The sequence below is a fragment of the Aquarana catesbeiana genome, linkage group LG02 (assembly GCF_042186555.1).
Source record: "Aquarana catesbeiana isolate 2022-GZ linkage group LG02, ASM4218655v1, whole genome shotgun sequence".
Taxonomy (NCBI): domain Eukaryota; kingdom Metazoa; phylum Chordata; class Amphibia; order Anura; family Ranidae; genus Aquarana; species Aquarana catesbeiana.
Window position 1 is genome coordinate 486949535 of NC_133325.1, and position 23526 is coordinate 486973060.

Below are 23526 nucleotides of genomic sequence, written 5' to 3' on the forward strand. Positions count from 1 at the left end.
TATACAAGACAAAACACTAATGTTAGCCTAAACTCTCATAATCTTATCCCAATATAGGCCTCAATCTTTAAGCAGTATAGGCCACTGATGTTCCAAAATTAATAAAATTTACCTTTGTTTCAGACGCTCGCATCTTCCGCATTCCTCTTTCCTCCACGCACAGAACGTACGTAAGACACATGCGTGTTGCTTTATATATACTGCGCATGCGTGGAACTCCGCCCACGTCGCCCGCCCCTGATGTTCTTTTTCATGAATATTCCCCGCCCCTTCTCCCTACGCACAGAACGTACGTACGGCACATGCGTGTTAGCCTTATATACACTGCTCCATGCGTGAAACTCCGCCTGCATCGCCTGTCCCTGACGTTTTTTTTCACAAATATTCCCTGCCCCTTCTCTCTACAGTGCGCAGTAGGAGCAACATGGCAAGGACACAGCAGGTGTTTGGAAATTCTTCCAGTAACGAGGAAAGCCCGGAGCCTGAAACATCCCGAATCGGGAAGAGGAGATTTAAGGCCTCCAATATGGCCTTTGAAGAGATGGTGGAGATGGTGGACATCTTGCAGAGGAACAATTATGATGGGAAGCATGGACCGTACACCCAGCCGAATTTGCGCAAGGCCAAAATCATGTCCAAAGTTGTGAAGACTCTGCAGCAGAATTTTTGGGTACAACGCTCCAAAGACCAATTAAGGAAACACTGGTCCGATCTTCAACTGAGAGAGACAGATCAGTACAGAAGAATAAAGAAAGTGCTTCAAAAAAGTAAGTACTTGTCGTGTGTTCCTATTCTGATTATTAACTTGAATGGTGCTCCATGTGCTTTTCTTTACTGTTGTACAGTTTTAAATGGCTACTTTCATGTTCGTGGACACAGTAATTGTTTGTAGGAAACAGCGTTTGAAAATATATACGATGTATTTCGTTGATACAGGGTTTTCACTACATTTTGGTCTTGCTAATTTGTCTTATTAAAAGAAGTTTAGGACATTGTTGCCTAGATGTCTTTGAAACTTGAATGAATTGCAAACTTGATTCAGTGGAATGTAAGGAGAGGACACTCAGCAGCTGTTTACACATCTGGACTCAGGAGCACTAGTGTGGGACACCAGAGTACATTTTTTAGGGTAACCCACACAGGTGCTTCAGTGGATATGTGGGGTGTCTCCATCTGTGAAACTTGGCCAAAAAAGCTAATTATTCCAGCTTGGTAAAAAAGGGAATTTTAATCATGTCTTCAACTTGGATCTCTTCCCAAACAGACAATTGTACACCACTTCAAAACAATGTTTTATATTACTATTTCTGGACTCAAATATCTGTGTGCTAAGAATACCTTTTGTTTCATTCTCATAGGGGAGAAAAGACTCAGACAGCAGTCAGACGATACCAGGGACCCCCGACATCGCCAACCTGATTGGCAAATTAGCGAAAGGCCCCCCCGAGGATCTTGAGAAAGGAGAGGTGGAGGAAGTGGGCGAGATGTGCACCCCACCAGGTGAGTGTCTGACACCCCAGCTTCAGGTATTCTATGTATGCCTGCATATTTCTAAATACATGATTTTTCATCAATTTTAGGTGATGTGCTGGTTGTGGAAGGGGAAGCGGCAGAACCATTTTCAAGTGACAGCACACAAAGACTAATTGGCCAGATCATTGCCTGGAATGGAGAGATTTATGAAATGCACAATCCCCTGGACATCATGCAGCAGGAAATGAAGAACATGATCAATGTTTTGGGGAGAATTTAATCCCTTTTTCCCTAAAACTAAATTGATCATGTTCTTCATTTCCCTTTTAGATGACCACATTAGGTGTTTTTAAGTTTTTACAATTTTAAAAGGCAAATTTTGAAGATGCACACGGTGCGTTAACATGTGCTATCTGCCATCAGGGGATCTCAATGTACGCGTTTTGTGGGTGCAACCCCTTGCTCATAACGCTAGTAGGTGAGAGGAAGGGATTGCACCCACAAAACACGTCCATTGATCCCCCATGATGGGAGATATCACATGTTGACATTACCCATTTGGAATCCCAATTTGTGTGCATCTTCAAAATTTGGCTTTTACAGGGGTGACATCACCCCATCTGATTTTTGACAATATCCAGACATTTTTGACACTATAATGTCTGATATTGCCTTCATTTTATAGATGTTGAACTTTGTAAGTTCCATAGTTGTGTGTATGTTATGTTTTAAAATATGCTTGTTTGTCTCAACAACAGATCCTACCGACTCCGGCCCTGGCAATCCTCTCTCTTGGCATAGACCGATTTCCCCACACATTGCAACATACAATCATTCAAACACTTCTAGCTGCGAGGTTATTGCTCACTAGAAACTGAAAAAACACTGCTCCTCCAACAATAGCGGATGTAATAGATTTAACTCACTTACATTAAACGTACGAGCGGATGTTGGCGTCCTCCACTGGGAGACTCCACATCTTCCACAACAACTGGTCGCCTTGGCTTTCTTGGTACACAAACACTGAACTAATACCTTCCCCTTAAGTGTGTACAACCAACTTAGAATCACAATGAGGCTGCCACGCTTCTCCTCGGACACAGATTGCTCCCATTGGGGTGTCTGAGGGAAGCGGGGTCGGATCTACTACTGCTGACTAACCCTGCCATCTTTCACGATGACAGGTTGACACACATCCGAAACACCCATCCAATGAATAGACATGGAAGTTTAATGCACTGCATTCCGGCAATGTTTCTAATTCTCATATATCGAATTCTGTCTGTGTTACTGTATAGATTTTACTCCACTGTTATACTTAACACATATACGCCTTCATTTTTGTTCCTTTTGTATTAAATACCAATAAAAATTATTGAAACAAAAAAACATGCCTGTTTGTAAAAAAAAAAAAAAAAAAGTTAAAAAAAAAAATTATATTGTTAAAAAAAGAAATATATATTTTAAAAAAAAATTATAAATGCACATGTGAATGTGCACAGATTAAAAAGTTTGCTAATCAACAATGTGTGGCTTCTTCTTTCAATGCTCGATACCAGTTTTGTAAGTAATTTTGTGTTTACAGTGACAATGGGGCTTATTTACTAAAGAAAAATCCACTTGGCACTACAAGTGCACTAGGATAACCTAGGAGACAGACAAAAAGATCATTATTTTTTTATTAATAAAAATCAGACATTGTCTGGCATTGCAATGTCCCCCCTACCCGTAAAATAATTAATATATTTCTCCCTAACTTCACAGGCGCTTTGGGGGGCCAAGCCAGTACGGCCAGTATCCAGGCCCATCAGAGGATTGTCTGTAAGTCCGGCCTCAGGCCAAACTGATGCAATATAATTTCTTGCATTTTTTGTTAAAAAATTGTGTAGGATGCAGCATGCTAGGACAATATGATTAAGTTTGTAGTCAGCCATATGGATTGCTATCAGAAACAGGCGGAACCAGCTGGCCATTATCCCGAAGGCATTCTCCAACTCTTCTTGCTCTGGCCAGCCAGTAGTTAAAAACCCTCCTCTCTGGGGTGAGTGTCCTTTGGGGGAATGGCCTCATCAGGTGCTCGCCCAGACCGAAGGCTTCATCTGCAATGAAGACAAAGGAGAGTCCTTCCACGTTATCCACCACTCTGGAGACGCTGGTAGAACTTCGTCTGGGCGAAGACTCCTCCATCCGACATCTGGCCATTCTTCCCCACATCCACATACAGAAATTCATATTGTGCCGACACCACCGCCATTAACACGATACTATGAAACCCCTTATAGTTAAATAGCATGACCCCGAATGGGGTGGTAGCATGATGTGGATGTGCTTCCCATATATAGCCCCTCCACAGTTGGGAAAGTCCCAACAGGTGGCAAAATGGGATGCCACAGTCTGTCATTCCTGTGGCATTGAAGGAAACTGGGGAGTGAAACAAGAAAAAAAAAAAGTACTTTTGCACATAACATTGCAAGCACATTACACAAAAAACATTATTGCACAACATCAGTATAACATTTCATTTTAATTATTATTTAAAGAATAAAATATAAGGCCCACTTATCAGATTCCTCACCCCCTCTGATGACCCATTGATAAAATTTAAGGGGGGGGGGGGCTTAGAAATTAATTTAAGGACACACATACCATTTGGACACATTTTAAGGGGGGGCTTAGAAATTAATTTTAAGGACACACATACCATTTGGACACATTTTAAGGGGGGGCTTATAAATTAATTTAAGGACACACATACCATTTGGACACATTTTATGGGGGTGTTTAGGGTAAAGCACTACAATGGAGCTGACAAAATACATTGTTAAGTGACTAGACTAGGTGGGTATGGGCCCAGGATAGCATGCTGGGGAGGTTAGTGAAGGCAAATATGCATGAAGGACAAAAAAGGAGCATTAAAAAATTACAGCATGCATGAGGACAAAGGGGACATTCACAGCATATTGCAATCATGGTAATTAGGGATTGAGGAAAGAAATACAATACATTAGCAAACATTAAATACAATAAAATGTGATGTTAAAGGATAAATCTTACCTTAATATAGTTCTTCTGCAGGACCTGAATGATAGCAGAACAGGTCTCTGGGATAATGATCCCCAGAGCCTGGGGGGAGATGCCTGTCGAGAACTTGAGGTCCTGCAGGCTTCTCCCAGTTGCCAAGTACCGCAACGTGGTGACAAGCATATGCTCCGGAGTGATGGCTTGCCTCATGCAAGTATCCTGCCTGCTGATATAAGGGGTCAGCAAAGCCAACAAACAGTGAAAAATGGGGTCCGTCATCCTGAGAAAGTTCCTGAAATCGTCAGCATTATTCTCACGGATCTCACGAAGCAAAGGCATGTGAGAGAATTGGTCACGCTGGAGCAACCAATTCTTGGTTCATGAACTCCTCCCCACCCTGTTCATGGACTGAGCTTGGGTCGAAGAATTAACTACAACACCAAGCCCAAGCAAAGCATGAACTCTACGACAAGTACGTACACGCAACATGGCTTCAGAACGGTTGGCTGGTCAGAAGGAACTTAAACAGAACTCACTGAAGAACAGCAAGGCCTGTGAAGAGCGAGCTGAAAATCAGCAACGAGCGGACAAGAACACACTGAATGAACAAATGCAAACTGACTACACGCACTGAAAAGCAGATACAAACCCCACAAGCACAAACTGAACAACAGTTAAACGATCTGAAAAAACACGAGTCTGAAAAGCGTGAATCGTCTCTCACCAAAATTCTACTAACACGAGGCAAACACAAGATTAGCAGAAGGAGCCCAAAGGGTGGCGCACTTGCTATTGCACTTCCGTTTTATAGTCCCGTCGTACCTGGTGTACATCACCGCGTTCTAGACGGTCGGACTTTGGTGTGATCGTGTGTAGGCAAGTCCGTTTCAGTGGAATTCCGTCGGAACTCCATCAGAACTCCGTCAAAAAGTCCTTCGGAGTTGAGTCCGACAAAAAGTCCGCTCGTGTGTACACAGCATTAGGAGAACCTGTCCACTCAGATAGGGGTTTCTGCCCCCTGACTGCCATGAGGGTAGGCTCACTTGATTGGGAATCATGAAAAAAAACAGTTCATATACATTCTACAACTTTATCATGCCCTCAGATGATCTTTTCCTGGATGCACAGTGCTGTTTTCTGGCCCCTAGATTAGTCATTTAAATTGGGGATTTGGGATTGTTTCCCAGTATTAAAGAGGAGCTATAGTTTTTTTTTCTTCTTTTTCTTTTTAGATGCACACTAGGGATGAGCTTTGAGTTTGAGTCAAACTCATGTTCAACTCGAACATCGGCTGTTCGCCAGTTCTCCGAACAGCGAACAATTTGGGGTGTTCGCGGCAAATTCGAAAGCCGCGGAACACCCTTTAAAAGTCTATGGGAGAAATCAAAAGTGCTAGTTTTTAAAGGCTTATATGCATGGTATTGTCATAAAAAGTGTTTGGGGACCTGGGACCCTTCAGGTCTGGTATGGATTTTAAGGGAACCCCGCGACAAAGAAAGAAGAACCATTTAAAAAAAAGGAATTGTCAAAAACTGTCTCTTGTCATTTTTAACATTTTTGACACTTTTTTTGTAAAATGGTAGGGGTACTTTTGTGCCCCCTTACCATTTCACACAGGGGGGAGGGTCAGGATCTGGGGGTCCCCTTGTTAAAGGGGGCTTCCAGATTCTGATAAACCCTCCGCCCGCAGACCCCCACAACCACCAGAAAAGGGTTGTGGGGATGAGGCCCTTGTCCCCATCAACATGGGGACAAGGTGTTTTGGGGGGCTACCCCAATCACCCTCCCAATGTTGAAGGCATGTGGCCTGGTACGGTTCAGGAGGGGGGGCGCTCTCTCGTCCCCCCTCTTTTCCTGTGGCCTGCCAGGTTGCGTGCTCGGATAAGGGTCTGGTATGGATTTTTGGGGGGACCCCACACCATTTTTTTTTATTTTGTTGTGGGGTTCCCCTTAAAATCCATACCATACCTGAAGGGTCTGGTATAGATTTTGAGGGGGACCCCACGCCATATTTTTTTAAAATTTTGGCCGGGGTTCCCCTTAATATCCATACCAGACCTGAAGGGCCTGGTATGGAATTATAGGGGGACCCCCCCCCCACGTCATTTTTTTTTTTTAATTTTGGTTCGGGGTTCCCCTGTGGGGAATTCCCATGCCGTTTTTATCAATGAACTTTTATGTGTATTGTCGGACCGGCAATTCATGAATAGCCGTGAGTAGTTTTAAATGACTTTTTTTCCTTTGAAATGTCATTTTGCTGTCAGACTGTTCTAAACACGGGAAACATGCGCCCCTTTACAGGCATACTATAGACACCCCGCAGATATGAAATTTAAAGGAATATTACACTTTTATTGTTTCACTTTAAGCATTATTAAGAGAAAAAGAGATAACCCCTCAAAAGATTGGTGGGACTTTGAAGGCAACAAAGTAGTAACAAACGATTTTATTGATACAAATATACAAAGATACAAAATATACAATATAGGAGAGGTCTAATACAATTCATTACATGAACAATAAAAGGAATAAGGATATGAATATACTGATGTAGAATTCGAATGTATATTCGTGTAATCTACCACCTGGGCCTACGCGTTTCGGGACTGCCTATAGAGTCCCTTCATCAGGGGAAACTTGTAGGAGGAATCACACTACATGGCAGACTATTCAAAAAATCATGAGGAAGGTGAGGCGGTTCAATCTGAGCTGTCCTCCCTTTGTAATCAATTAAGCAAGCAAGTGGAAAAAAAAAAGCAGCCCTCTTTTGGCATATAGACAACTTTGAAAGATATATCAGAGAGGATATAAATCCTTATGGATTGCGTATTCAAATCTTCCCTCTGATTGATCATATCAGCCCCGAGTTTAAAAAGCGGTGGGAGGATAACCTACAGGCATGTACACGAAGTATGATGAGGATGCTCATTGAGGAGTACAGGACTCGTAGTCTAGTTCTCGATAAAGAGATTGACACAATATACTCAAAATGACAAACCTTTAAGAGTCTTCCTTCTTTAAAGGAACATGAGGAAAGAATTAAAATCCACTTAGATCAAATTACTACTGAAACCCTTAGAAAAAAAGATAAAAAATTCTGGCGTGACAAGATGTCATTTCAGGAAGGGAAAGCTTATAAGTGGACCCAAAATAATCACATTTCTAACTCTAAAAGTAAGGGTTTAATAAAATCTACAATGGAAAGGGGTTCAGACTCGTCAATTAACTCTTCTATCCCTGCTTCCTCCTCCTCTCGCAATCGCAACAGGAACAGACAAAATAAACCTAAACTCCCTCTGTCCGGAGAAGATGGCAATGTACACAAGAAACACATTACTGAGCATTCTACTTCTGCTGCTTTACCTGCTCCAGGCACGTTGGGTAACTATGGTGCACGTGGTGACGGCTCCCTCCCCCCTTCTGGTACCCCTGGTGGCAACTCTATTTCTTCTTAACACGTGGGTGTTCAACTCTCTCAATCCAACATGAGCTCAGTGTCTAAGGTGGAGGTAGGTCAAAGTCGATTTTTTCCACAGGACATGACCCCCAATTCCAAAACTTAGAACATGCGCAGCCAGGGGCCACTAATGTTGATGATAGAAATATCATCAACTTATCTAGTTATACTTTGTCAGATGAAGAAAGGTCCCTTTTGTCTAAAGGTCTGAGCTTTTGTCCGAACTCTAACTTTTCGAGGCCGTTAAAGATTTAAATCTATTTGCCGAAAGTTATTGCTGAAAAGTATGTATTCTAAAAACAAAGAGAAATCTGAAACCTCTGATGTCCAACACGACAAGGATCTCGATGTCCTGTTGTCCTTACTAGAGGAACAGGTTTCACCTGACCTCATTGATTCCATCGATTTAGACTCCTTCCTTTATGACAAACCCACCGTGCCAACCACTCTTTCCTGTGTTAAAAAGTTGAAGAATAAATCTGACGAATTCCCTTCTCTCAGTTCTAATTCCAACTTGATGTCCTTTGTGACCACTGTCACATCGGAAATCAAGAAATTAAAAATGCACAAAAAGGGTGGTAATCTATCTTCTTCTGAACTGCTTGCCCTCATCAACCTTAAAAAATGTCAGTCTCTCACTATCAAGCCCTCTGACAAGGGTGGCAATATTGTGATCATGTCAAACGAACAATATAAAACTATGCGCCATAAAGTTCTGGCCAATCGGGACTGGTATAGATCCATTTCTAAGGCTAGCATAGCCAAATTTGAGATTCAATTCTATGCGTTGATTGACGGTGCATTCTCACAAGGAATCATCGATCAGGACATCTGGGAGTTTTTACGTATAAAGTTTCCTAGAATCCCAACCTTCTATTGTCTACCTAAAGTCCATAAAAACTGCCAGACACCCCCAGGGAGACCTATAGTGTCCGGGAACGGGGCCATCACTGAACATCTTAGTCTTTTTGTAGATTCCTATCTTAAACCGTTCGTTGAAAATCTGTCTTCATACGTACGTGATACTATCCACCTGTTACAATCTTTAGAGGGCTTACATGTCTCGCGGCAGTCCCTGCTGGTGGCGATTGACGTGGAGGCGCTGTATAGCTCTATCCCCCACCAGCTGGGGCTGGACGTGATTAGACATGTTATTACCCAAACACACAGAGATGATAAGAAATTATGCGAATTCATTATTATGGCTTTAGAATTCATTCTTCACCACAACATATTTTCCTTTGACGGCTCCCATTTCCTTCAGGTATAGGGCGTCGCGATGGGGACCTCCTGTGCCCCGTCCTACGCCAACCTGTACCTGGGGGAATGGGAGCAGTCTTTCCTCTCTGATGAGTCTTTCAAATCCCACACCCAACATGTAGCGGTGTGGTACCGTTATATAGACGACATTTTGGTGTTGAGGGAGGGCTCCGAAAGGGAATTGAACGAATGCATCAATTTCATGCAGCGCAATACGTTCAATTTAAAGTTTACTGTCACCCATAGCCAAAACAGCGTCACCTTCCTGGATACCATTATTAGTAAGAACTCAGATGGGACCCTCTCTAGTGGCCTTTTTCGGAAACTCACCGCGGGCAACACCATCTTACACGCCTCCAGCTCTCATCCTCAACCACTACTCCGCGCAATTCCCTACAGCCAATATTTGAGGCTGAGGCGTAATTGCTCGGATCAGAAGACGTATTTGATTGAGGCTGCCGCACTTAGAGATAGGCTTCTCTTGAGGGGCTATTCCCATTCCCTTTTAAAAAAAAGCATATAAACGAGCTAATAAACGAACTCGACGTGAATTGCTGTTCAGCCATCAAAGGAAAACAGAAACGGACCCCACTACTAGGATGATCATGAGGTTTAGCAACCAACACAAATCTGTTAAATCAATTTTTAACAGACATTGGCATTTATTATACTCTGACCCCATCTTACACCCACATCTATCCGCACAACCCGCAATCACCTATCGACGTACCAATTCCCTGCGGGACCATTTGGTCCACAGCGAATTTGTCGGTGAGTCTCGTGGTGATCCCTGTAAGAGGTTTGGGACTTTCACGTGTGGGGGATGCCCCATTTGCAGATTCATGAATACCAGACAGAATGTGACTCTTCCAAACGGTCGTCCATATAGACCGGGTCACTTCTCTAATTGTAAGACCGAAGGTGTTGTATACCTCTTAGTTTGCCAATGCCGACAATTTTATGTAGGCAAGACGAAATTAAAATTTTCACTGCGAGCCTCACAACATATTACCGCCATGAGAAAAGCAAATCCTGACCTCCCTTTGGGAAGACATGTTGCCAACGAGCATCATGGTAACTTTCCCAACATTTACTTTCTAATCCTGGATAGAGTGCATCCCAGCCCGAGGGGTGGGGATTGGAACAAGGCACTTTTACAGCGGGAAGCTCGCTGGATTATGGACCTTGCTGCCACCTCACCCCCCGGGCTAAATCATCATCTGAGCTACAGACCCTTTCTAGAGGGCTTTTCCTCTGGGGTATGTGAAAAAGACTTCTAAGCCCTCCTACTTTAAACTCTTATTCATCCTAACTTGCTCCCCCTTTTCCGTTTGATGACGTGTACTAGCAATGGTGTGTGATGCTCAGTGTGTGGCCGATTGCTTGATTGCTCATTTATATTTTTCCAACATGTATTTTCTGTTATATTAGGCCACCCATTACTGTTTGTATACTTGTTCCCTTTGTAGCCCTGTATAGATAGCCATACTGTCATATATTGAAGCTCTCTACCGGTCTCGTTCATGGCAAGTATTGTCGAATCACACTCTACTGGCCCCTCCTTGTCCCGCCTGGCGCACAGGGGCCTCCCGGGATTCGTAATCCTGTTGGGGGGCCTTTGGTTGGCGCCCGGTTTACGCGGTGGGTGTTGGGCAGCGTTCAGTTGCTCGGCCTCACCGTGAGCCCGGTCACCTTTTTTGCGTCGGTGGGTGGCGGTTGCATGACCCCTCTCACAGCCTTATGGCTGTGGGGGGTGCCGTGCAGTGGCAGCTCAGGGTCCCTTCACCCCCTTTTGACATCTGGAAGTAGCCATTGTGGGTTGTGGCGGTGACAACATACTGCGATTCTGGTGGGTTTAATTTTCACTCCAGACAATCCCGTGTGTTTTATATTTTCTTCCCGCCCCTGTTTTTATTCATCCACCCTTAAGGTTTCTCTGTTTTTCAATTCTTTATTTTTTTGCTCCACTATATATATATATGGAGCTGTCTGTGAGTCTTCTGCTCTCCGTCTCCTCCTCTGTTGTGGTTGTGATACTGAGGCTGTGTGTCTCCTATCCTACTGGCGGGGGAGAAGCCGTGTATGTGTTCGTTTTGGTTTTGTTTTGACAGGAGGATGTCGTAATCAATACGCTCCTCCGCCGTTGCCATGGCTCCCCCCTCTTCCTCTCTCTAGACGGAGCGGCGTCATGACGTGCGGAATCCGCACATCAATCAGCGCCGCACCTGTCGGCTCCCTGTCTTACCACATATTAAGCCGCCGCACACCGAGTCAGTGACACTGTCCTGCTCGGCGGCGGCGTTCATGGATTCGATGAGCGGAGCTCTCTGAACAGCTCTAGGACCAATATGGTAATTTCGCCCTTTGTCTCTTTTGCCTTTTGTAGTTGCAATCTGTTATAGGCTCTTAGAGTTGCCTGTCTTTGATTGTTGTTTTTGGCAATATATACTATATATTGCTGCATATGAAGGACACTTCCGTTTTTTATGACTAGGTCTTTTTGTTTTATTTTATATTATAGATCCTGTACTCTTAGGAAGTTTCTATCCATTGTAATTTTTTGGAGCTGCCTGTGCATCTAAGGGTTTCCTACTCCGCTTTTTGATTTTGGGGCTCCCTTGCTACTATCCCCGGTAATTCTTGTTATGCACCATCATTAGGGTAAGCTATGTGTATAAGTTTATTTTACTCGTATGCCCTGCTGGAACGCGGATCCGCATGGTGGATGTGTGGACCTGCGACCATGCTGTGGTGGTTATCTCTATATGGCTTTCTTCATCAGCAGAGGGACACCAGCCTATTTGATGTTTTTTCTTTGTTTCAGATACCCCCTTTTGGTTCTCATCCTATCCGGGTTCCTTTTGGGATAGTGTTGTCCCTGTTGAGCTTTGCTCCTCTGGGGTCACACGGGGGGACCACTGCGGATAAGGCGGGGCCAGAAATACGCCCGATTCTCCGTTGGATTTTCAGGGCGCCTTGTACGTACTCGCCTCCGGGACTTTGGCAGTGAGTCTCTTTTATTGAATATGCTAGGTATGTATTTTTATTTTCACTTTTAATTTTAATGTTTTTTGATGTCCAATTATACAGAATGGTCTAGGATGCAAACAATATGTTTAATACATATGATTTCTAATTATCTCAAATTTAGTGTGATTCCTCCTACAAGTTTCCCCTGATGAAGGGACTCTATAGGCAGTCCCGAAACGCGTAGGCCCTGGTGGAAGATTACACAAATATACATTCGAATTCTACATCAGTATATTCATATCCTTATTCCTTTTATTGTTCATGTAATGAATTGTATTAGACCTCTCCTATATTGTATATTTTGTATCTTTGTATATTTGTATCAATAAAATCGTTTTTTACTACTTTGTTGCCTTCAAAGCCCCACCAATCTTTTGAGGGGTTATCTCTTTTTCTCCTGATATCAGGGATGGTGGCAACCCATATGACCTACTTGGATGGTATTTCCCTTTTTATATTTAAGCATTATTAAAATCACTGCTCCTGAAAAAACGGCCGTTTTTAAAACTTTTTTTTGCATTGATCCTTGTCCCCTGGGGCAGGACCCAGGTCCCCAAACACTTTTTAATGACAATAACTTGCATATAACCCTTTAAAATTAGCACTTTTGATTATTCATGTTCGTGTCCCATAGACTTAAACGGTGTTCGCATGTTCAAACACATTTTTTGCCTGTTCGCATGTTCTGGTGCGAACCGAACAGGGGGGTGTTCGGCTCATCCCTAATGCACACATGAAAGGGGTCAGCTTAATGTAAAAGACTGTATGTAATACATGTTTAAAATCTTTTTTGTACATACATTTCATAATTTTACTGTATATATAAGCAAAGTTCAGAACAGATTAACCTGATTACTATAGAAAAATTTACCTCGGTTCACAACTAATTCAGTTCGCGAATTAAGTTTGTGATCTGAGGTACCACTGTATTAGTGTCACTGGTGATGTCAGCGGCAGTTAGTCAGTTCCCACTCAGTGTTCAATTAGTGTCTGATTGCCGCCTTTAATAGTATAAAAATGACGATATATACCGTCATTTGTAGACACTATAACTCATGCAAATCAATTACTATGCACTTATTGGGGATTTTTTTACCAGAGAAAAGTAGCGGAATACATTTTGGCCTAAATTTATGCAGATTTTTTTTTTTATTATTATTATTGAATATGCTTTATAGCTAAATGTAAAAAATATTGTTATTTTTCAAAAATTTTCGCTTTTTTTTCAATTATAGCTCATAAAATGAAAAACCCATTGGTGGTCACATACCACCAAAAGAAATCTCTATTTATGTGACAAAAATGATGTAAATTTCATTTGCGCACAGTGTTGCATGTCTGCACAATTGCCAGTTGAAAATAACGCAGTGCCGAATAGCAAAAAATGGTCATGAAGGTGGTATAATCTTCTAGAGGGGAAGTGGTCAAAGTTTGATTGCCACTTAATCATCATAAAACATATATCTAACCTTTACCCATTCTATCCAAAAAGAATTGAAAACATGGACAGGAGTTCCACTTTCCTCCCGCCGGCCGTCAAATCACGGCTGGGTGGCGCGGCTCTTGTTCTGGATGGACGTCATTTGATGGCCTCCCAAAATGACCGCTCTGGCACGCCCACGTGGGCGCGCATCGCAGCGATCGGTGATGTGGTGTGTCAGTCTGACACACTGCTACACCAATCTCAGTAAAAATGCCTCTGACGGAGGCTCTTTACCACGTGATCAGCCGTGTCCAATCACGGCTGATCATGATGTAAACAGGAAGAGCCCTTGATCAGCTTTTCCTCATTCGTGTCTGATAGAGGCGAGTAGAGGAGAGCCGATCGGCTGCTCTCCTGACAGGGGGGGTCTGTGCTGATTGTTTATCAGCGCAGCCCCCTCGGATGCCCACCCAGGACCACCAGGATGCCGTCAGGACCACCAGGGATGCCACCACACTGGACCACCAGTCATGCCACCCTAGACCACCAGGGAAATGCCAATCAGTGCCCAGGCAGATGTCAATCAGTGCCCAGGCAGCTGCCAATCAGTGCCCATCCCCAATGCCTGCCAGTGCCATCAGTGATGCCTATCAATGCCATCTATCAGTGCCACATATCAGTGTTCAGCAGTGCCGCCTATCAGTGCCCAGCAGTGCCGCCTATCAGTGCCACCCATAAGTATCCATCAGTGCAACCTTTCAGCACCCATCAGTGTCGCCTATCAGTGCCCATCGGTGCCGTCTATCAATGTCCATCAGTGCTGCATATCGGTGCCACCCATCAGTGCCACCTATCAGGGCCCATCGTCAGTGCCCATCAGTGCCACCTCATCGGTGCCATCTGATCGCGGTGCCACCTTATCAGTGCTCATCAGTGAAGGAGAAAACTTACAAAATTTTATAACAGAAACAAAAGAAAAACTTTTTTTTTTTCAACATTTTAGGTCTTTTTTTATTTGTTTAGCAAAAAATAAAAAACGCAGAGATGATCAAAGAACACCAAAAGAAAGCTCTATTTGTGGGAACAAAATAATAAAAATTCTGTTTGGGTACAGTGTCACATGGCCGCGCAATTTAAACCGCGACGGTGCTGAAAGCTGAAAATTGGCTTGGGCAGGAAAGGGGTGTAAGTGCCCTGTATTGAAGTAGTTAAACAGCACATTATATACCTAAACCAGAATGAAATATGAGCTTCAGGGAAGCCATTCATCAAATATTACACAGCCAAGTGTGTACAGCGTCCAATAATTGTACTAGAATTCTGTGTCCAGACTAGTTTATTACCACTTATTAAAACAAGAAAATAGCTGTAGCCTTCAGGCTGTATTAGTTACCCAGTACAACATCAAACATTTATAATGAGGGACTTGAGTGACACTCTGTGGCAATAAAGAGAACTGCCACCTGAGTAGGAGATACCATATCAAGTAAATAATTTAAAAGTTTTATGTAAAAGTAAATATTTACAGTGCTTAGCATAAATATTCACCCACTTAGACCTTTCTATATTCTGTAGTATTGCAACCTGAGAAAAAGATTATTTACCATTTAAGCGCTACAACATAGTTAACCCCTTACCACCCAGTCCTGGTGGCATCCCTTTCACTGGGCTACTATGCCCGGGCGGGTAGGGGATATTTGCTTGATCATGTGACCACTGTGTTTGGTTTTCATAGTGGTCACATGATCATAAGCCAGTCCCGCAGGCTCTTGAGCATTGCTAGGGACCAAGAGCTGCCTTTAAAAGCTCTGACACTGTTCTAACAGCGTACAGTGAGCATAAACAATAGTCATTATAGACAGTCCAAAAAGTCCAAAGCTAGACATCCCAAGTCTCTCACGAGTCGCATTTGGCTGCGGGCTCCCGGACACCCGCGAGTGCTGGGCAATCTTCCGACTGGGCCTGTCACTCAGCCACAGACAGAAGACAGAGCAGCCTGAATGGCCGAATGGAGTACAGCCGCTCGGGCTGCTCTGTCTTCTGTCTTTGGCTAAGTGGCAGGCGGATGCAAGGCCGATCCTGGGCGGGTGCACCGCGCCCAGGTGCTGCGAGCTGAGGCAGAGGGGGGGACAGCTCATACTGCTGTCCACAGCCTGCTTTGGCTGCTGCAAGGGGCTATTTTCTAGGTCGGGACAATTCAGCAGGGAAGGAAGCAGATCTGCAGACTGTAGCAATTTAAAAGAAAAAACTTTTCCCAGTCAAGCAGACTCTTTCTCCACTTTCGGGGTGCCGCCGCACAGTAATCTCCTGTGCGACAAGTACATGACAGTCCCGGTCTGCCTGGCAGGTTGATATAGAAGAGACCGGTACTGTCATGTACTTGTCACACAGGAGATCACTGCGCAGCGGCACCGAAAGTGGAGAAAGAGTCCACTTGACTGGGGAAAGGTTTTTTTTTTTTTTTTTTTTTTTTAATTGCTACAGTCTGAAGATCACGGAACCCAGTCTCCTCTCTGCCTCCGCCCATCCACTTCCTTCTGGCGAATTCTCTGGGATGGCTCACTGGCCCCAGCAGCCCAGCTCCAGCAGAAAGAACAGGTGCAGTGGTGACAAAGGAGTGTAATGTGTAGTGCAAGCGTGTAGTTAGGATTGGTGGTAAGTGAGCACAGGTGTGGTGGTGACTGGCAGAGCACAGAGAAAAATAGTGGAAGGGAGATGGGTGGGGAGAGAAATTTGGGTGCAGGTGTGGTGAGTGGGGAAAGAAGGTTGCGTGCCAGCTTGGTGAGTGGTAGAAGAAAGTGCTGTAGCTGTAGCAGGATGGCTCACCAGCAGCGGAGCTGGCACACCATTGACACAGCCAACATCTTTCATATACCAGATAAGACCAGAACTGTGTGGACTGCAACAGAGTGAACCAGACATAAATAGGTGAAAGTATTTAGTTTATTAAGGTAAATGCATATACATGTGAACACACCACCAATACAGAGTGAACAAACCAAACAACCAAACAGTGATAATACACAACCAGCATATGTAGCAAAAGGGAGTACCAGAATCGTAGTCAAGCCAGGCCAGGGTCATAAACAGGAGATCAGTAGCTGGGAAGGGAAACAAACAGGACAAGAGAGGATGGATGGATCACAGGAGGGACGGGTCAGGTACAAGGCTCAGGGTCCAGGGTTCAGGTAACAGACAGGAAATAGGATCAACAGGTTCCAGGAATCAGGCTTCAGGTTCAGGGCTCAAGGACAATACCAGGGCAACATGAGTGTGCACTTGCCGGGCATTTATACTGCAGCTCTGCTAATTAAGGTCAGATGACACTTGTCTGCAGAGGGGAATACCTGCTCCATACTGCCAGGATTCCTCCGCTGGTGGATGCCAGTACTGCAGCCCAAACGTGACAGAATACCAGCAGGAAAAAGCTCTTCTGACAGCTCCAAACTGCCAGGAGACACCTGCTGGTGGACCTCAGTACTGCATGCCAAATGATCAATATTACCAGCGGAGGAGACCTTTCCTGACAGTACCCCCCCTCGAAGGAGCGACCTCCGGACGCTCCAACTAGCCATTGCTGGGGAAAGTCCATGGTGTCCAGCTGGGCAGCGGGCACCTCAAGCTGGGCAGCAAGCAGTGGCACATCAGGCTGGGTAACTGGCAGGAACACATCAGGCTGGGCAGCGGGCAGGAACACATCAGGCTGGGCAGCGGGCAGGAACACAACAGGCTGGGCAGCGGGCAGGAACACAACAGGCTGGGCAGCGAGCAGGAACACACCAGGCTGGGCAGCGGACAGGAACACACCAGGCTGGGCAGGGGACAGGAACACACCAGGCTGGGCAGCGGACAGGAACACACCAGGCTGGGACAGGAATACTTCAAGCTGGGCAGCAGGCAGGGGCATTTCAAGCTGGGCAGCAGGCATGGGCACTTCAAGCTGGGCAGCAGGCACTTCAAGCTGGGCAGCAGGCACGTCAAGTGGGGTAGCAGGCACATCAAGCGGGGCAGTGGGCACAGGCACTTCAGGCTGGAAAGCGGGCTCATCAGGCTGGAAAGCGGGCTCATCAGGCTGGAAAACGGGCTCATCAGGCTGGAATACGGGCTCATCAGGCGGGCTCATCAGGCTGGAAAATAGGCACTGGCACCTCTGGCTGGAACACTGACGCCTCAGGCTGGAACACTGGCACCTCAGGCTGGAACACTGGCGCCTCAGGCTGGAAGGCTGGTACCAGGACATCAGGACATCGAACTGGATAACAGGCACTGGGACGTCAGACTGGGTAGCAAGCACTGGGACGTCAGGCTGGATTGGATTAGCTGGTGTGGAGGCAGGTTGGGTTACTGGCAGGATTGTCTTGGTTGGAAGAAACTTTCGTTTTTTCTTTGGCTTAGCCACTGAAGCTTTGTAGGTGAGGGGTACAGCAGACTGGAAAGGAGGATTGGGATATGGCAGAGAAGAGGCAACAGTAGCTGGGGGAAGTTCCTGTGGGTTTGTAGGCAGCTGAGAAGAGGCAGGTGGATTGAATGCAGGATAGGTACAGGGAGCAGAGACCGGATATGAGTATTTGGTTGGCAGCAGCGTATACTGAGCTGCAACTGAGGTTGACATGGGTGATGGAGAAACATACATTTGGGTAGGCTGGTGTTTGGTGGCAGAGGTGGTTTGTTTGGCTGGAGCTGCTTGCATCATGTCAGACCATGCTGAAAGTATAGGTTGTACAAACTGTGCTTTTAAATCCCCCTGTCTAACAAAAGACTGAGCAGACACAATGCACTCCACAATCACCTGTGGGGAACAGGCTGAGTAGTGCTCACAAAAATCGGCTGGATCATCTTCAAAAAGCCATACTAGGGATACTACCTGATTCATTTCAAAAGGAGGAGTGAAATCATCATGGCCCTCTGGAATACAGGGCAGGGCCAGCTCAGTACAGATCTCGATCAAAGGCTGCACCTCCCCAAACAATATATAACTCTGATCAACCAGGGAGTGAGCCAAACGTATAGTGGCAAACAACTGGTCACTAGACCATCCTTTCAAAGCCTGGCGGCAATAATCACCACTTTCAGATGCCAGCAGAGAAAAATAAATAATCTCATTGGCATTCATGTTTGCAACCAAACTGAGTCAAAATGGTTCCCTTGTGCAGCCACGTCCAGTCAGGGATGGCCCTGGTATTCTGTCATAAACCAGATGTGACCAGAACTGTGTGACTGCGACAGAGTGAACCAGACATAAATAGGTGAAAGTAAGTTTATTAAGGTAAATGCATATACATGTGAACACACCACCAATACAGAGTGAACAACCAAACAACCAAACAGTGATATTAAACCAACCAGCATATGTAGCAAGAGGGAGTACCAGAATTGTAGTCAAGCCAGGCCAGGGTCATAAACAGGAGATCAGTAGTTGGGAAGGGAGATAAACAGGACAAGAGAGGATGGATGGATCACAGGAGGGACGGGTCAGGGTCCAGGGTTCAGGTAACAGACAGGAAACAGGATCAACAGGAATAGGGTAACAGGGTGCAGGTCAGGGCTCAAGTACAATACCAGGGCAACATGAGTGTGCACTTGCCGGGTATTTATACTGCAGCTGCTAATTAAGGTCAGGTGACACCTGTCTGCAGAGGGGAATATCTGCTCCATACTGCCAGGATTCCTCCGCTGGTGGACGCCAGTACTGCGGCCCAAAGGTGACAGAATACCAGCAGGAAAAAGCTCTTCTGACAGCTCCAAACTGCCTGGAGACACCTGCTGGTGGACCTCAGTACTGCACGCCAAATAATCAATATTACCAGCAGAAGAGACCTTTCCTGGCAACATCTTTCCCAGAGTTACTTCTGGGTTTGCAGGCTCCGGTGCTGTGATTGGCTGGAGATGCGATGATGTCACTCCCACGCATGCGCGTAGGTGCCGCCAGTCACAGCACGGGCCCTGAAAGGCACGATCGGCTGTTCCTTCAGTGCGCATGCGCTGATGACATCAGCGGTAGCGTATATGGTAAATATCTCCTAAACGGTGCAAGTTTAAGAAATATTTACAGTACCTACAGGTAGGCTTACCTGTAGGTACAATTAAAGAGGAAGACTTTACATCCTCTTTAAAGTGGTTGTAAACCCTTATATATATACCCAGTGAAGTGACTAGCCTCAGGTAATACAGGGAGATGAAACAAATCCTCCTTCATACATTGTACCTGTTTATCTGCAGCAATCTCTCCTCTTCAGCTATTCAAAGTTTGCACATCAAAGGCTATTTCTGAGCTTCCAGAAAATGTTTCCCTTTAAGAGCACTGGGCGTAAGTGGCATTTGGCGTCTCTTCTGCCCTCCAATGCTACGGAGCCGAGCGGGGCCATCATTCTCTCACTCGGCATCCAGACAGTGAGGGGAGAGGAACCGATCGGCTCTGCTGCTACCGGCAGCTCCGTTAAGCGGTGGAGACGAACGGAGTGCGGCGGGAGGGAGGCCCTCTCCCGCCCCGATAAAAGTGATCTTGCGGCGAACCCGCCGCAGAGACCACTTTTATCCTAAAGAGCCATTTTTAAAAATACAAGGATTATGGCAGCTAGCTGCTGCCATAACAATGGTATTTAATGTCAAAGTAGCGACGTATAACAACGGCGGCTGGTTGTTAAGTAGTTAAGGGAGCATGGGTGCCGCCCCCTCTATCCACGCCACCCCCTATATGGTCAATGGATAGACTCATGCATAGCATGAATCTATCCATGGCCACCACAGCCACCCCCTTGCATCTGGCCCCTTTACAGCAGCTGGGTGTTTTTTTGAAGCACCTGATTACAGCCATAGGCTCTAATACACACCCTATGTCATATACAACTTGTTGGTCCTTTTGTTTTTATTTATTTTTATTTTTGAAATCCAAAGCAGAATGTGTGGATTGTGAAATGATGTGCCCTTTTTCCTTGTAAGTGCCATGGTATAAGCAGTAGAATACTTCGGATTTATTGGACATCTCTGCATGATCGCAGGGTATTGTTATCATTTATTATGTTATGACATCAGGAAAAGAATGTCAGATGGAAGCTAAGGACTTGTGTTATCTAGCTAAAACTAACAACAGAGCAAGCAATGAGAAATTTATAATATTGCCAGGAAAAAGTTGTCTTTTTGAAACAAAACTGAAGTTCTTACACAAACAGCATGATAGAAAACAAGCCATTGTAATATATTTATGCAAACTGCACCCAGTAATGAAGGGTTCATCCCGATATATCAGAGCTGTAGCTTTATGCAAAGGTGTTTAGACAAAGTTAGACATTATTTTGGTCAAATATTACATTTTTAATGGTCCCACATTCTGTGCAGCAAATATACAGCTAAGTAAATGTTTGTCTAATGAAAGGTTCAAAATATGAACTTTTTTTGTTTGATTATGTACAAATCTTACAATGAAAAATGCGTACATTTGAATACAGCCACCTTATTGCCTCTAGTGGAGGAGGTTGGAGACAAAGGAAAACCACATATGTTACATTGATGACGTAGGAATCACCTGCTGTGAGCCCAGTGCAGGACACACTCCCTGAACTCCCAGATATTACATTTTTTGTAGATTTGATCCCGGATTTATACTGAGGATGACAACCCATACTGAGTATGCAGTTTATCACTCAGAAGGATACTCTTGTATTCAGAGTCATTGGATCCTTTTTCCCCAGATTAAGAAGCAGAGCTCCATGTTTTAGCAAAGCCTGTGAGCTATAAAAAGAATGTATATTTATATAGATAGTCCAGATATAGAGAGCTTTTGGTTCCATTTGAAGGGCCAGAAGTTTGTTTTTACTTCGGCAGGTAAACCAATCAAGCTTGCCAAGTTAAATTGATTGGCTGTTTTCAGTCTTCCAGGTTCTTGCTGAGGTAGCCATACTAACATTATATCTCACACATGGAAGCAGACCAGGTGACTAAGAATGCTGCATTACAGCCCCGGACACTTGATGGGTCTGTGCAACTCACAGATTCCACCCTAGTTCTGGCCCAGTATAGCTGGGATTAATAATTCAACTTTAAGGACCCCAGAATGAGAAGAACAAGTGGCCCACATAGGGCAACTTCTTTTGAAACATGATTTTGGAAAAATTTGATCTTTTATGTCTGCCAGTCACTCTTTTCCCTACAGCTTGACAGATGGACCGTGTCATCAGTCACAAGAAGTTATGGCTGCCTTAGTAAATGAGCGTGGGATAGAGCCAGGGTTCTCCACAGTTATTTTTTTTTTATAACATACCACTTCTTGTTTTACCTGTTACCAAAGGTGTTATCAAAAGCTAAACATCCCTTCCAGAGATTACAAAAAGATATATTCATATATATAGGTTAATTGGATCCTGTCTAAATTGTCCCTAGTATGTATGAATGTGAGTTAGGGACCTTAGATTGTAAGCTCCTTGAGGGTAGGGACTGATGTGAATGTACAATGTATATGTAAAGCGCTGCGTAAATTGACGGCGCTATATAAGTACCTGAAATATAATAATATTCAAATGCCAATATCAAGTCATGATCTTACGAGTGGCAAATGCTACTGCAAAGGTATCAGAAGTAGTTTGTAAGTACAGAGTGCAGAATCTCCAGAGAGTAACAGAGGAAATCATTTTTATTGGAGAGTCCTTACTAGAAGTTTTGAGGTTTTATTTTTACACTCCCTACTGTCTACAATGTAGCGGAAAAAATAAAGTAAGAAACTAGAAAACTTTTGCCTGAATGTTTTCTTATATTTTATCAAGCCCCTAAGGGGATGTTGGACTCTTTCCTTATGGGATTTTGGTTTTGGAGTGTGTTACTCACTTATATTTTGTCTCAGCAGCTGAAGTCCTTCATTCGGATCTCACAGAGAACGTTGCTGATCTTTTAAGGTTTTTGACAAACTAATTTATGTGTTTTCTCCCCAATTCCAGATCCTAAAAGATTGGAAGAATCTAAAACTAAAGCCAGGTGACTTGTGGATTATTAAGAGACATTAATATATATAAGGAAATGTTTGGAGACTCAATACAGCATCTATTTCATGTACAGTTGTGCAAAACTTGAAGGAAAAGTCACCTGGATCCACACCAGACACTGCAAAAATGGCTAAATTAAAGAAATCTCTGTGTTTGATTTGTTTCCCTCTTTGAATCACAGTACTCCTTCCAGAGTCTAAAAGCTAAACTCAGTCACTAAATCTTCAGCACTGGGGTCGCTTACCCACAGCATCATTGGTTGCCTCCTGCCGATATACACCAGGCTCTTCCTAGTGAAGGAGATGTAGACTCACACCACCATAGGATAGCTGGACTCTTTCCCACCAACATCCTCCTGGCTCTCTCCAGACTCAACTTGATCCCTGGACTCAAGCTTGCGAATAGTTGAAACACCAAGTCCAGTTGATGGTGGAGTCAGGTCTCACACTTTGTTAAGTGACAGCTGAGTGGAAGGACACCAGGACGTAAGGAGAATCAAAGTTCGGAAACGGCAGAAGCTGGCAATAATCAGGAAGTTACAGAGTCACTAGGCAGAAGCGTGGTCAGTAGTCAAGGCCAGGATTGGTAGCGGAGGCACACAGTAATATGAGCAGGCAATGGTAATCCAAGAGCAAGGTCTGAGAGGGTGTTGGGTCGGTAACAGGATTAGGATGCACATCAAGACTGGATCACAGGAACAAGGCCGAAGACGATACAGCAAAAAACTAGTGGAGAGTTCAGATTTATGCAAGCTGCGTGGATGTTCACATAAGTGTGGGTAATGATGAATGTGCAGTCAATCTTCTATTCTCACAGAAATGTACACGCCTATGTCATACATTGCTTCTTAGCTTAAAAGCTGGTACCATGTTCCTGACATGACTTCACGA